General features: G+C 34.0%; 1 protein-coding gene and 1 long non-coding RNA gene across 4 annotated transcripts in view; one reads left to right on the top strand and one right to left on the bottom strand.

Moving 5' to 3' along the window:
• The window catches only part of LOC109411530 (cytoplasmic phosphatidylinositol transfer protein 1), a 171,428-nt gene that overhangs the window by 146,398 nt on the left and 9,117 nt on the right, over positions 1 to 15,913 (bottom strand). The window lies entirely within an intron of this gene.
• LOC134288037 (uncharacterized) lies at positions 10,798 to 13,666 on the top strand. Its single transcript, XR_009997718.1, has 2 exons — positions 10,798 to 12,113; positions 13,175 to 13,666. It is a non-coding gene; the product is annotated as an uncharacterized LOC134288037 (long non-coding RNA).

Here is a 15,913-nt window from a genome sequence, read left to right on the forward strand (position 1 = left end):
GAATTTCTAGAGCGATTCCCGAGATATCTCAACAGGAAACCCCAAAGAAACCTGCGATTAAACTTTTGATGTAATATTTAAAAGAATCACTAAAAAACGATCTTGAGAAAAAAAAACGAAGAAATGTACGAAAATTGATGTTGTTTTTGTATGGTTTGCATTTATCCGAGTAATTCTCCTTCAAATATCTTTGGAAAAAAATTTGAAGTAATTCTTGGCGAAATGAACAAATAATGCATTTTTTGGGGAAATCCTTGAATCTCTGGAGTTATTCCTGGAAGAATATCTCAGCGAATGAACTGAGGAATCTCTGGATTAGTTTTCTCAGAAATCTTTGGATACACGACGAAGAAATTTATGGAGGAATAAACAAAGTATTTTTTGAGAAAATCTGGAAGGAATCTGTGGAGGAATCGCAGAAAAAAACTAAGAAGGTATAAACAAATAAATATCAAGAAAAGTTTCTGAAAAGGGGTGTATTGTAAAGTAGTTGAAAATGCTCACAACAGCCCTAAAAATAATTTGATTCGATATTTAAGTATTTTTACTGAAGACTGTAAAATCCTTCTCTTTATGAAATCGTTTTCGAAATGGCACTAAACCTCTTTATCTTTTCAAACAAGATTACTGAATAATAACTCTGCTATATAGAATATCCTGAACATGTTAAACTACTTCTTTTATTCAAAACTACTAGTGGAGTCTCGTAGCCGTGCGGTTAAGGTCACCAAGCTTCTAATCGCACCATGCTGTGGGGTGAGGGTTCGATTCCCGCTCCGGGCGATGAAACTTTTCGTGAGAATAGTTTCTTCTCCGCATCCACTGGTGCATGCTCCGTATGTCCCTTGCCTAATGTTATGTTCAGTCTGTACAGCCTTTAGCTGAAGACGGTGTCCGCGTCTTTTTTTTTTAATCTGATTACCTACGAAATCTCTAAGTGAAATCTCCAAAGAACTTCAGAATAAATTTTTGATGTAGTATTTGAAAAAAAAATCCTAAAATTATTTCTGAAAGAATATACATAGGAATTTTAGACGAAATATCAAAATTATTTCTTCAGAAATTCTCGAAAGAATTCCTGAGGAAAAGCACTATGTTAATTGTGCAAAAAAATTTTTGAATGTTGCTGTGGACGTATATTTCAAATAACTTCTGGATTGAATCCCGTAGGGTTCTCTGGAGTAATTTCTCGATAGAATGTCTGGAGATAGAAGTTCTAGAAGAAAAACGGAATAATGTGAGAGGAAAACCCTTGAAAGACGATTTTATGATAGAATCTAAGAAGTAATTTCCTCCCGAAAAATATCAGGTGGCAATACAAAAAAATCTCCGAATCAAATTTTGAAGGAATGTTTGAAAGAATTTCAGGAATAATTTCTTAAGAAAAGTACGAAGAAATTTGTGGGAAAAGCAATTTTTTAATCTTCCGTAACTCGCGCGGTTGACCACCACCGCCAACACCACGCTAATGCTGAGTACAAAAAGCGAGATTTCATCAACGTGTCGTAAAAAATACAACATGATCACTCGAGGGTTAAGGGATTACAGAAAAATAAACTCTAAATATTATTCTGTGAATATTTTTTTATAAAATATTTAACGGAGAAATAAAAGAAGGAATACTAATAAGCAAAATCTTTGAAGAAATTTGAGGACGAATTTTCAAAATAATTTCCGGAGAAATTTCCGAAAGAATCTCTAGAGGAAAGGACGAGGTAATACAGGGGATAGACAAAATGATCGGGACAGGCAAAATTTTCACCTCTCAAAAAATTTTCAAGTAGCTGTAACTTTTCGAAAAGTGCAGCAAATATTCTCAAATTTTTACTGTAAGTTGATCATTTAGTTGTGTATTAGTGGTCCAATTTTGGAAAAGATCGAGCTATTCTGCACGAAGTTATAAAGATTGTAAGAAAAAGGTATATTTATCTGATAGCCAACTTTGAGCTGTTATATCTCCGGATTCAATGAACTGAATGAAATGAAATTTTGACGAATTATGACTTACATAATGAGCTTTGAAAAACTTTTAACCTAATTTAAAATTCTTAACACGAAAGAAAATTATAACGGTTAGATTATTTTTCTAATAAAACACCTAATTATCCAAAACTTCAATATCGTTTCAAAATTCAAGATGCATATTTTAGTTCATATAAATGCCCTCTAAATAACTTATATATAAATGTGTTTTAAAGGAAAGTAACAACATAGCTGACAATAAATTGAGAAAGTAATGGGATGCATATTAAAAATAGATCAATTTACTAAAAAATCGTGAAATAACTGAAATCGCTATAACTTTTTCTCATGTTAAAAATTTCAAGTTAAGCCAAACGTTTTTAAGAGTTCATTATATAAGTAATGAATGGTCAAAAATTCATTGAAATCAGTTCATTGAATACGGAGATATAACAGCTCAAAGTTGGCTATCGGATAATTTTACCTTTTTCAAGAATCTTTATAACTTCGTGGAGAATAGCCCGATCTTTTACAAATTTTGACCACTGATACACAACTAGTTGATGAACATACAGTAAAAATTTGAGAATATTCGATGCACTTTTCGAAAAGTTACAGCTAGTTGAACATTTTTTGAAAAGTGAAAATTTTGCCTGTCCCGATCATTTTGTCTATCCCCTGTATGTGTGTGTGAGTGTGAGTGTTGTTTTTTAAACAAATCTGTTATCGATTTTTTTAAAATAATATCTGGATCAAATCCCGAAGAATAACGTCGAGTATTCATATGAGAAATTCCTGGAGAAATTCTTTTATCATTCACTGGAAAAATTTTGAAGGGAATCTCAGAACTTTCTAAAGTAATTTCCTAAAAAATTTCTCGTGCAAATTTTGAAAATATCTCTCGAGAAATATCTGGAAAATTCCTGAATTTTCAATGAATATTTGAAAGAACTCTTATTTTAATTACTCTTTGGGCAAATAAACAGAATAATTTGTGGAAAATTTCAGACGGAATCTATGGATAACTTTACGTTATAACTTCTAGAGGAATTCTCGAAAGAACCGTTTGAAAAATTTCCGGAGCAAATTCTAGAAAGATTTCCAAAATAATGAACGCTTCTCAGTGTATGAGCCAGAGTGAGAGGTTTCAATATGAAAAATGAATTTCCGAAAAAACCTTGAGACATGAAATTATTGCAGAAATTTCCTGAAGAATTCCCAAAAAATCGCTAAAGGACATCCCGAAAGAATTTAAAAATAAATTTGGTAATTAGTTATATTTCTGGAGCAACATACAAAGAAGTTTGTGTAAAAATCATCGATGGCACCTTATGGACGAATTTTTGAAATAACCTATGGAGAAAAATCAAAGGAAGCATTGGAATATCTGGAGAAATGAACGAAAGAATCTGATCTGATGAACGAAAAAATAATTGCTTTAGAAATATCTAAATACATTTTTGAAGGACTATCTAAAAAAATAACAATATATTTTGGGAAATTCGTGAGGCAATTCTCAAATTAATTTGGAATTTTCAAAGTAATCACTGGAAAAACTCCATTGAAATATATGGAGGAATTAACGAAAGAATATCTGGAGTAATTCTCTCAGAAATCTCTACAGACATTCCCGAATGAATTTCTGGAGAATTGAACAAATAATGTTTTTGAAAAAATCTCGAAGAAACCTATTGAACAACACATGAATCTATGAAAAAAGATAAAAACTCAGAAAAAGATGGACGCAGAATTCTCTGGAAAAGATTTCGAAGGAATCTCCTAATCAACTAACAAAAAATCTAAAAAGGAAGCTCAAAATAAATTTTCGATGGAATATTTTAAGGAATTCCTGAAAGATTTTGTGGGAAAATTTCCAAAGAAACTTGTGAACGAATCTTTGAGACATCTGAAAATAAATTGCCGAAATCTGTCCATTTTTTTTCGAAAACTTGTTACTTTCCCAAAAAATAATTCTGCAGTATTAAACAAAACAATTTTGTTGAAAGTCGCGAAGGAAATATTCAAATTAACCTCTAGACAAATCCCGAAAAAAAACTGCAGCAAATTATGAAAAAAGAACCCTTGATAAGCTTCGATAGTATTTGGAAGAATTCCTTTAAAAAGAATCTAGAAAAGCTTGTGGGAAATTTCTGGAGGAATTTGTGAGCGAAGTATCGAAATGATTGGAAATATTCCAATACGTGGAGAACTGATCAAAAGAATTTCTGAAGTAATTCTTTCAGAAAGCGGTGGATAAATATCTGAAAGAATTTTTGGAGAAAAAATATTTTTGGGGAAATCTTGAAGCAATTCCGTTGGAATTTCCAAAGAAAATCTCGAAAAAATCTCTGAATAAACTGAATAAACTATAAATAAATATTGTAAGATATTCCCAAAAAAATCTCTGGAGCAATGAAGGAAAATACCCGGCAAAAATCATGAATATAATAAAAAAAATATCTCCCCAGAAAATTCCGAAAATCTCCGAAGAAAAAAAAACAAGGTAATTTGTAAAATAAAAATCATGGATGCATCTGTGATTCTCTATGATTCTCTAGAGTAAGTTCCTAAGAAGTTTTTGCTGAAATTTCGGAAACAATCTCCTGAGAACGTTCTGAAAGAACTCTGAAAAGGAAGGAATGAACAATGGAAAAAATCTTGCCAAAATTAATTTGAAGTAATTCCCCAAACATTTCTTATGGAATATTATTAGGAATCTCTGGATAAATTTGCATAGAAATCCCTGGAGGATTTAACAAAGAAATCTTTGGAGATACCTCTGAATACATTTGGATGTTTTTCTGAAAAAAATAATAAAGAATGTTCTTGCGTAATTCTTGAAGGCATCTGCTATTTTTAAATTGATCAATGGAATAAATACGGAAAAAGAATCAGGAGACATAAAGGAATAAACTTCTGGAAAAAAATCTGAAGCAATCTCTGAATGAATTCCAAAAAAATCTTTAAAACAAATCCCAAAAGAAACTCTGAATTAATTTTCGATGGTATATCTGAAGGATTTTCCTAGATTGTGTGGGAAATTTTCCAAAGAAGTTCGTCAATAAATTTGCGATGGAATCTCCAAAACAATTATCAAATAAATCTGTGGAGGAATGGTTTCAGAAATCTGAGGAGAAACTTGCAACGGAATTTCCGAGGAATAAACATATAATTTATGGGAATACTTTGAGGATTTTGAGGAAAAATTCTCGAAGGAATCTTCCTGAAACAATCTCTAGAGGACTGCTCTTAGAAATGTCTGAAGTATTTCCTGAAAAAGTTTTTGAAAAAAAAACATTGGAATTAGACATTTTTAAAACAGTTCCGGAAGAAATTGTAATGGAACCAATGACGCGATTTCCAAAGCAATCTGTGGAGGGATTCTTATGAATGGAAAAATATTATAAAATTTCCTGGAGGAATCTCAATCGTTGTGGTAGATTCCAATTAGTTTGTGAAACTGGCAGCACTGATATGATTATAAAGTGCACAATTGATATTGTTATTTTAATCAGTTTGGAGAGGTGGATACAGCGCGAGTAGAAATACCAAAACGTAAGAATATTTTATATATAGACTGTTTCAGAAATTATAAATACACTAACGATTAACTGCCATTTCAATTTGAGCACAATATCTAAAAAAGTTTCTTCTAGCTCTTATAGTAAACATGCTAAGGTAGCAAATAATACCAATTTTGTTGATGTTTCTGGTAAAAGTTGAAAAATAGGGCTCTGTAAACTAGATGATTAAAATTTGAAGTTGCACAAAGTGGTCGAAAAATGTAGCATAGTAGAAAAGAAAAAAATCTCACAGATAAAATATTTAATTCCCAAACACAATAAAAATTGCTGTATCATTAATAAAAGATATTTCTCGATTGGTAAGAGTAATTTTTACTGGAATTTTTGATCAAGAACCACCATTATGGGCCTTCTCAATACATTTTTTTTGTTTCATTTTTCTCAACAACACCAGTAGCAACAAACGTTAAGCAAACGAATGTCTTAATTACTGCTTACTGCATTCGTTTTTATGGTATGACAAGATTTACCATCTGGAGAATCGAATGAGCTGAAAAAATAAGTTTGTTTAGATTAAATGCGTTCAGGAAAACTAAGAAACTGTGTGGTAGTTCTTATGTTCCGTAGAAAACCTTAAAAAATAAGAAACTTGATCTCCGAAAAAATGTTATGGCAATGCCTTTATCGATTTTTCCCAAATTTTGATCAAGGCGTTCCTTAGACAACTTGTTGAGAAAGCGAATGTGATAAAAATTTAGATAACTTTTGGTATTTAGTGATACATAATGTTGAATTCATTAAAAAACACCTTTGTGCAAATGGAAATTTGAAAAATTAAGTTATTTGTTAGAGAACTCGACTGTTCTTTAAAATATCAAGACAATTGAAAGGAAATATGAAAATATGGAGTACAATATGTTATACTCTGAAAGAAGTTGGTAAATATCATTAGATAAGTTCATTTAATTTAATAAACAAAGTGTATTTATAATTTCTGAAACAGTCTATAGATTAAGGAAAACTTGTTATTGATAAATTAATTTTCAGCATTGAAGCTGCTACAATAAATGCTGCTTTCGATAATTGTGTATTCTCGCGAATGGAAATAACCCCCTCAACACCAATGTTATTTCATCAGATATTTTATAATCGCTATCATTTACCATCAAACTTTATCAAGTTCTGTGCATCTAGATCCCATCCCAACGGGGTACTTAAAATCCAAAAATATCTCTTTTACCTTGAAAGAATCTTTGGGTGAAGAAAGATCAAAAGTCATTTTTTGAAAAATCCAGAGGAGAAATGTACGAGGGAATCCATAAAACTAAAAAATAATCATGATGAAAATTTTGATCGAATCTTTGAATGATTTCTTACAAATATTTACTTGAACTTAAACTATGAATGAATTCTCGCAAATAACATAAAAACATCTGGTTTAAATCCGGTAGGATTTCATGAGGGAACTTCCCAAGAATTCACCGAAGGAATCTCGCCGTCAGGAAAATCTGAATCAGAGTCAGCAGAATCACCGAAAAAATCTCGAGAAATTTCTGATGAAATGTCTTAAGTATCGAAATATTAGTAATAATACTAATAATAATAATAATAATGATATCAATCTACATATGTAGAAAATCTCAATTGAATGTAGGAAGGAATAATCTCTAGAAGGAATAATCTGTAGAAGAAAGACAAAGGAATTCGTGAATTTTTGAAAAAATTGCCGAAATGTCTCAGGAGGAAATTCCGAGAGAAACTCTCAAGATATATCGACAAAGAAAATCTTGAAATAATCTGTGAATAAATTGTTTCCGCAGTATTTTTTTAACGAAATTCCCGAAGAAATTCATGGAGGATTGAATAAAACATTTTTGTTGATAAAATCTGGAAGGAATCGTGTTGCAGTTTTCAAATTAATCTCTGAATGAATTCCCAAAACAATGTCCGAAAGAAATCCTGAAAAACCCTGAGTATTTGAAAATAATATTTGGAGAAATAAATTTAGGCATTTATGAACGAAGTATCGAAATAATCATTAAAAATTATATCAATGGAATCCCTGCAAAAATATCTGGAGAAATCTGAAGATATGTATGCAAAGGAATTTTTGGAGAAACGAAACAAAACTTTTGTTGGGAAATTCTTGGAGCACTTCTTAAATTAATCTTTGGTTGAATTTCCAAAAAAAAAACGAAGAAATCTCTGGAGGAATTTCTACAGAAATTTATGGAGGAATTGCTGAAAAATCACGAACGATCTCTGTAGAAACGTCTAAAAGTATTTGAACGAGGTAATTTGTCGTAAATTTTTTGAATGAATCTGTGAATTAACTATTGAAATAATTTCTGGATGCAGTCTAGTCTTTAATAATTTAAAATTTAATAATTTTGCAATTACTGGAAAAATTTGCGAAGGAATCTCTGGAGGAAAGAACAACAAAACTTGTAGGGAAAATCTTGGAGGAACTTGGGAAGCAATTTCCAAAGAAATCTCTTTAGGAGTTCACAATGGATGAAAATCGAAGAATTTGATCGGAAAACTCTTGAAGTACCTTGGTACAAAATTTACAAATAATCTAAGAAGGAATTCGTTTATCATTTCCTGAAGTATTTTTCTTAAGAATCCGGAGCAAATTTTAAAAGCATCTCTCGAGAAATTTCAAAATCGAGTATTTCAGAAATATCCCAGCCGGAAGTCCTGAACGAAGCTTTGCATGCATTTAAAAAAAATGCTTAAAATAACCTCTCGAAGAGCAATTTGTGGGAAAATTCCAGAGCGAATCTAATTTTCGAAAGAGTCACCAAAAGAATTGCCAAGAAAAACTTTTGCGGGATTTACAGAACAATTTATGGAATAAATTCCAAAAGAATATGAGGAAAACTGTACAAAGGAATCTTTAAATAAATTTTAGAAGACATTAGAGAAATTACCAACCACCGAAGAAAAAATCTTCAGAGAAATTCCTTAGGAATCTCTGGAATAATTTCTGAAAGAATCCCTGGAGTCGTGGGGAAAATCTTGAAGGAATCTGTAGAATAATTTCCTTAGAAATCTCTGCAGTATATTTTACAAAAATCAAGATATTCGAAATAATTTCCTGAGGAATTTCGGAAAGAATCTCCTAAGAAATTTTCGGAGCAAATCCTGGAGAAATTCACAAAAGAACATCTGGGATACTGAACAAAGGAATCTCTGAAAAAATGCGTTAAGAAATCTTTAAATAAATTCTTAAATACATTTCTAAATAAATTAACAAAGCATTTTCTTGGGAAATTCTTGAAGGAAATTTGTCAGTCATTTTAAAATGAATCTATGGAGAAATTCTCGAATGAATCTCTGGTGGAATTTTCCAAAAAATTGAGGAGAAATTTTCGTAGGAACTCTGGAGGAATGGGCAGAGGAATTTCTGGAAGATTGAAATTAGGATGTTTTGGAAAGTTCTCAAATAAATTTGTGGATAACTACTCAGGAGGCATAAACGAAGAAATCTATGGAGACATTCCAGAAGGAAATTCTTGACAAAATCCCGGAAGAAGCTGTGAATAAATTTCTGATGGTACATTTGAAGAAATTCCAGAAAGAATCCAAAGTATATCTTTATGAAGCTATTAAGGTATTCCTGAAAAAAAATCTGTAGAGCCATGAACAAAGAAATCTGTGTGAAAATTCTTGAAGAAAACTATGGATAAATTTCCGAAGGATTCTCCTTGGGATTCTCTAAAAGTCTAAAACATTTCCCGAAGAAATATGTTGGGGGATGCTTTCATAAACCTGTGAAGAAATTTCCGAAGAAATTTGTGGAGGAATAAACAAAATGTTTTATGGTAGAGCATTGAAGGAATCTATGTGAAAATTATCGAAAAAATCTATACTCTGGATAAAGAAATTAAGGATTTATTTATGGATTCTCTGGACAAGACATCATAGGAAAAAGTTTTTTGAAGAATGAACCAAAGAATGCAAAATTTTTGCTCCCTCGCAGTACCGTCGAACCACGCTCCCGATCGCGGTCAGGTCGTATTTGGCGGTCTAGTTTCATTTCACGTGTTTTACGCTACTTGTGGCGTCTGCCGGATGTTCTCTTTGCTCGTAGTCTCACTATCGTCCTCGGTCATAATCTCGGTGCGACTCCTCATGCTCCCTCGTGGAGTCTTTCACCTTTACTGCCACCGACTGCCGTTCTCTCGACTCCGAGCGATCCCGTTTGCCATCGCCATCCCCGATCCGATAGGTTTCCTTATTTTCATCATCTCTGGGCATTTCCATTTCAATTATGTCGTAGGTGCGTTCCTCCTGCAGTAGTTCGTCGATGAACTCGTCCCATCCGGTTCCGGTGCCATTGCACGATGGTTCCAGGTACTCGTAGCAATTCAGCAAAGAACCAGTCAGCCGCAGGTGGAATGCCCCAAGCGCCCGAACATACTTCAACTCCGTTTTATGAACTCCGGCTGGATCTGCAGCATCTTCAGTTACAATCACAGGAACGACGTCGGTTTAATATTGAAAACTAACATCCCGCACAGAAAGCGAATGTCCATCCACCAGCAATTCCGCCGTCAGGGCGAAACATTGTTCCTTCCAGTACTTGAAACGTAGATACTACGGATTGGTGTCGGGAACTTTCCTGTCCTTCAACGTACGGTTGGCTATCCTTGCCGCAGCGAAAACCGTGAAAATGCGCGCAAATTGCAGTGAAGAAAATGCTACAAACCGGGAATTCTGGCAGAAACTGTAATGGGACTAATTTCACGAATGAACCTGTGGAGGAATTAAAAAAACGAAGGTTATTATGATATTCTCTGGAGGAATTCTAAAGGCAATTCTTGAGCGATTTGCTAATCCATATCACTTACCATTATTATCTTTCACAACTTGCTGAACGTCGGGCCTTTTTGCTTTGAGCTTTATTTTATTTATTAAGGATTATTATTTTTAATGCTGGTTTATTTACATCTAGCTGCCATCCACAGTAGAAGTGAAGTTGTGGTAGTGAAAATCCAACCATGTTCACTACCACAACTTTACTTCCACTGCGGATGACAGCTAGATGTAAATAAACCAGCATAAAAATAATCCCTAACCGGCGTCTAACAGCCCAGAGCGAAAAATGTCTAACGTTAGGCTCACGTTAGCCAAAACATACCTAACAAAGGGTCGAGCTCGAAAATATGCCTAACAAAAGTGTGTCATATTAGCCTGAATTTTGTCGAACCTGAGCCTAACGTGAGGGATTTTGTTAGCCTAACTGTCTCACCGATTTGTCTTACATTAGTCTTACGTAAGCCTAACGTTTCTTGCTGGGATTCCTAGTATAGAGAAGAACGGTAGCAACTGAGGGTTCCTGATACGCAATTATCATATTTCTTTGGCGGGGCATGTTGGCAGCAGCTGCGTGGATGTTGTGTTCTGTTGTGCTGTTGTAGGTGTGGTGTATTTTACATAAACGAGTAGGGTTCCGTTTCATTCCAATTTAGGCAAATATTTCGGTAGGTCTTATCCGCAGAAGAAATGCCATTTTTTTTGCCCTTTCTTCCATCGAAATCACACTAATTCATTCAGATTATGATTTGCTTGTTATAATACTTAAGCTTTTGAAAGCAGGCTCCATTTTTTAAACTGTCTTGGACGAAGCAGTGAGTTACATTTTCCATTGAGTTCTTAAAAGAAGTTTGTAATCTGTATTAACGAGATTTTAGCCCTTTTGAAGAAAGAACTCACATTTAGCGAGTTTGTCGGGATTGGGATCAGGCATTGCAATTGATCTCATCTTTCGATCATCTGAGCAAAGATAAGGATCAAAAAGTGGGATACGATCTCAGTGCTCTTGGATCGATCTTTAAATCATAATCTTATGCTCTTTCGCTCAGATATAGGGCAGTGCATGAAATTATCTCCTTCTCTTTTACTCTTACAGAAATTTTGTAAGCAACAAAGCCACGAAACGTCAAAATCCCATACAAAATCAAAACAGTGCAGTGCCCTATTCAATCTTTAAACTCAGTAGCCAGGGAACAACAACAGGGAAAGTTAACAACAGTTCTGTCAGCGTTGTTTTTCAGTAAATGGATCTGGACTGATACGGGAATAGGGCACTGCACTGTTTTGATTTTGTATGGGATTTTGACGTTTCTTGGCCTTGTTGTTTACAAAATTTCTGGATGAGTGAAAGAGAAGGAGAGAATATTATCTCTCCTCAGACAAAGATGATCTCTTGGCTCAGATGAGTAATGCAATGCCTGATTGGGATTCGATTCTAGGTCTTCGGCGTAAGCGTCACGTGTTTTAACCAACACACTAGGTCCGTTTAACAAAAAAAAAGTCTTACGAAATCCATCTAGTTCTCGCTAATTCTTAACTAAAGGAATTTGAAAACATTTCACTAACCACACGTATTTGGATTGGTCAATAGTGGTAATCACGTTGAAATGTATGCGTGCTTTTTTGTAGATGTAGTTGTGAAACTGTGAGGAAAACATTTGCACTCCTACCCCAGATTTTTGTTTTATCATTATTTACCCGTTTTACCCAATTTTATTTTCATTTTAAATTTGAGTACATATGTTTGACATATACAGTGTTGTGTCTGGCTAATTAAAGATTCTTACTATGCTGCCATGCATTAAGGTGAAGGTTGCTTGAGATCACAACAATAAGCTTGGCTCCCGCTCTAATCACCCTCTTAACCACCCACTCAAAACAACCAAATCGGATGACGCACAGTGAGGTGTAACTTGGTCAAACAAGCACAAACAAATCTGTATAAATAAGCCATATTAAAAAACAGTTATATTTACCTTTGCATTTTTGCACCCACGTGATTTGTTGAATCTGCTCACCGACACAATTCGTTCTTATAAAACATTTTCAAAGTGATTTAAACTCATGCTTTGCCCAATATTGTTAAACTTTATCCCATTGTGCGCCGCTTTATTTACGTTTGTTTTGACAACTCTCTCCTCTCTACTCTCGCACTTCCTCTCTCTCACTGCAGAAAACTACCGTGTTATGGGGTGATATTAATGCATGCAATTTTATCTCATAAACAGCGACCGATTGTTATGTTACTTATTGTAATCACATTGGCAGTATGATATTTAAAATAGTTACAATGTTTGGCAAAAATACAGCCTCGTTTCGCGATAATCGTGTACAACGGTTTGATCAATTTTACCCTGCGTTGAACAACATCACCCAGTTTCACGGTACGTTTTTCCGTTTTAAAGAACCGCGAATAAAATTGATTCGAGTTTTCGACCAAGAAAGTGGAAAACGCGACGGTTTTTCGTGATAAACGCGTGGTTAGGTGAAAGTAAGGATAGTTTCAAATAATCGATCAATTTATCTCAGTGCTATGTTGTTTGAACGACTAATAAAAACTGTTTAAGAAAAAATTAGCGACGTACTTGCCGAAGATAAAAATTGCAGTGAGTGCCTCTTTTTGGCACGAAATTGTGAAAATAAAGTGAAAAATTAAAAGTAGTGCTTCCCGACGGATGAGAAATATAGTTGTCTACCACAAGTAGCAACCTGAGTGCATTTCTACAAGGTAAGCAAGAAAAATTTGGAGAATTTGTTCACCAGCCTCCACGTTATTTGATGACTATGGTGAGGGGAGTGAGGTGTAAGGGGGAGACTGGCTGCCATACTCACTGCCATTTTGAAACCCCTGCAACTATGTCCTTAAGTGATTTATGGGGGGATACCGTCAATCCTCTTCATAGCTGAATTATTTTACGATATACAGATGCAAAATGATCATTGGCAGAGGAAGCTTTTATAATTTTCAAGTTAGGCAAAGCTGTTGTACATGAAAAGCATACTTGAAAATCAATATTAATTAGTGCGGCATGCGTTATACAAGGTAAGACATTTGTGAAAAGTTGTAAATTTGATTAATCAGGAGATTTCCTAATTTTTCTGTGAGAATCTTCATTTCTCTTTTTTTAATACAGCGTCCGTTCGCTCGTTGCAAAATGTTTACTTTGCAACGAGCGAATGCCATTCGCTAATTGCAACGTCACTTTGACACTAAAGTGCATCGAAATGCACTGACAGCACGAATTTGACACATGCTTGCTTTTTAATTGCAAAAACTTGTCAAATTTTGCAATTAGCGGACTTGCAATTAAAAAGCTTTGCAACGAGCGGGTTTGCAACGAGCGAACGGACGCTGTATTTCGTTTTACCAAATCGAATTTGATAGTTTTAAGCGATTTATGTTAGGTACGATATTTCCCATACAAGTCACCCTCCAAAAGTTGCATGCAAGTTTTCATACTTACATAAAATGCTTAAATCTATCAAATTTGATTAGGTAAAACGAAATATTTTGCATGAATCGTTAATTAAGATTTTGAATGCTTAAAAAAAATATTTCCATGCTTAATGGCTTGCAGTCAAAAAAGTCCAAAATCGCATATTTCGCCCTATAAATTGAGGTATAGCTCAAAACTGTGACGTGTTAGAGCAAATCGGAGCCCGGATTCGGATTCAGCGGCCCAAAATCCTTCGGAGACACATAAGTTTGCTCTTGAGACAAAAAAATGTTGGCATTCGCTCGTTGCAAAGTAAACATTTTGCAACGAGCGAACGGCCGCTGTATAAATAATAACAACTAGGAGAAAAAAGCAAGCATGTTGTTTTCTAATGAATATATTACTAGGGGCAAGACAGATCTAACGAGAGCATATCTGTGCTCGAAATGTTGTTTAGAATTCCTCACAGTTCCTCAGATTTTCTCCCATTTATGCCAAAGTGTCATCTGGTGCCATTGTCAAACTGCAAAGTGTTGCGTGTGCTGAATGAAAATTGCAGTTTTGGGGATGTCTTTCAATAAATTTCGTCGATAATCGTAACTCAGTAACTCAGAATTTCTCAGAGTTGCTCTCGTTTGCACAGTGTCTTGCCCCTAGATATATTATTGATAGTAAAAGAAAACTATTTTTAAAACTACCATAATATTGTAGATGTCAAGCTTGACAGCCCACGTCAAAAGCCTGAAACTATCGTTATTTCAATCAGCTTTCTGATTGAGGAACAATAATACAGGATTGTAAAAACAATCATACAGGATTGTAAAAACAATCATACAAGGTTGTAAAAACAATCATACAAGATTGGAAAAACTATCATACATTCTCATTGCGGCCAAATCAATGTCAAATCTTTTTGACTTTACGTCGAATATGGTTATTTTTACCGTAGATTTTTCTGCGTGTATCATCTTTCCCGTATACCAACTAAATCAGAAGACTTCAAGTCCTTGATACTTGTTGTTAACACACGCTCTATGACGAAAAAGTGAAATCAAAACACTAGTCCCAGACGATTGGAAAAAACCAACAGAGAGACTGATCACCTCACTGTTTGGCGTACTGAAAATCCGTCTGAGGTTAATAAATTATTGAAAATTGGTTGTGTCGTGCACCACAATCAATTGAAAATAATTGTATATAATCATAATTTTAAGAAAATTCTAAGTTCAGTAACAATACCTATAACACATTTCAATGGAAGTCGAACATTAGAGTTCGTTCTTCTAGAAATTTCGAAAATTTTACGAACATACGGAAGAGATAAGATAGCGCTATCAGAAGATGATATATTTTTCAATTACATTTCCCTGCAATCTTTAAAGGAAATCGCACGTAATGCCATTTCCGATTATCAAATCATTATTTATAAACCACCAAGGTTTATACAAAAGCAGGATGAAATAAATGAAATATTGACGCGTCACCATATGACCCCTACGGGAGGACATATTGGACAACACCGGTTATATTTAAAGCTAAGAGAATTCTATAAATGGAAAAACATGAAGCTTGATATACGAAACTTCATAAAAAGTTGTGAAAAATGTAAAATTAATAAAATGCATCGACATACAAAAGAAGCGACAGTTGTGACGACAACTCCTTCTAAACCGTTCGAAGTGCTTTCTGCAGACACAGTCGGACCCTTTGCTAAAACAAATAAAGGCAATAGATACATTCTTACAATTCAGTGCAATTTAACGAAATACATTGTTTTAATCCCTATACCCACAAAGGAAGCGAATGTGATTGCAAAAGCCCTCGTAGAAAATTTTATATTAGTTTATGGTAATTTTATGGAATTGCGTACTGATCAAGGAACTGAATATCACAATGAAGTTCTTAATCAAATATGCACATTATTAGAGATAAAACAAACATTTTCGACACCGTATCATCCACAATCAATAGGCGCATTGGAAAGAAATCATAGATGCCTTAACGAGTATCTACGATCTTTTACCAATGTTCACCAGTCTGATTGGGATGAATGGATTAAATTCTATTCTTTTACATTCAACACAACCCCACACGTAGAACACAATTACACTCCATATGAACTTATTTTTGGCCGTAAAGTGATACTTCCACATGATCTAAAATCAAATA

Source organism: Aedes albopictus, chromosome 2 (assembly GCF_035046485.1).
Source record: "Aedes albopictus strain Foshan chromosome 2, AalbF5, whole genome shotgun sequence".
Classification (NCBI taxonomy): domain Eukaryota; kingdom Metazoa; phylum Arthropoda; class Insecta; order Diptera; family Culicidae; genus Aedes; species Aedes albopictus.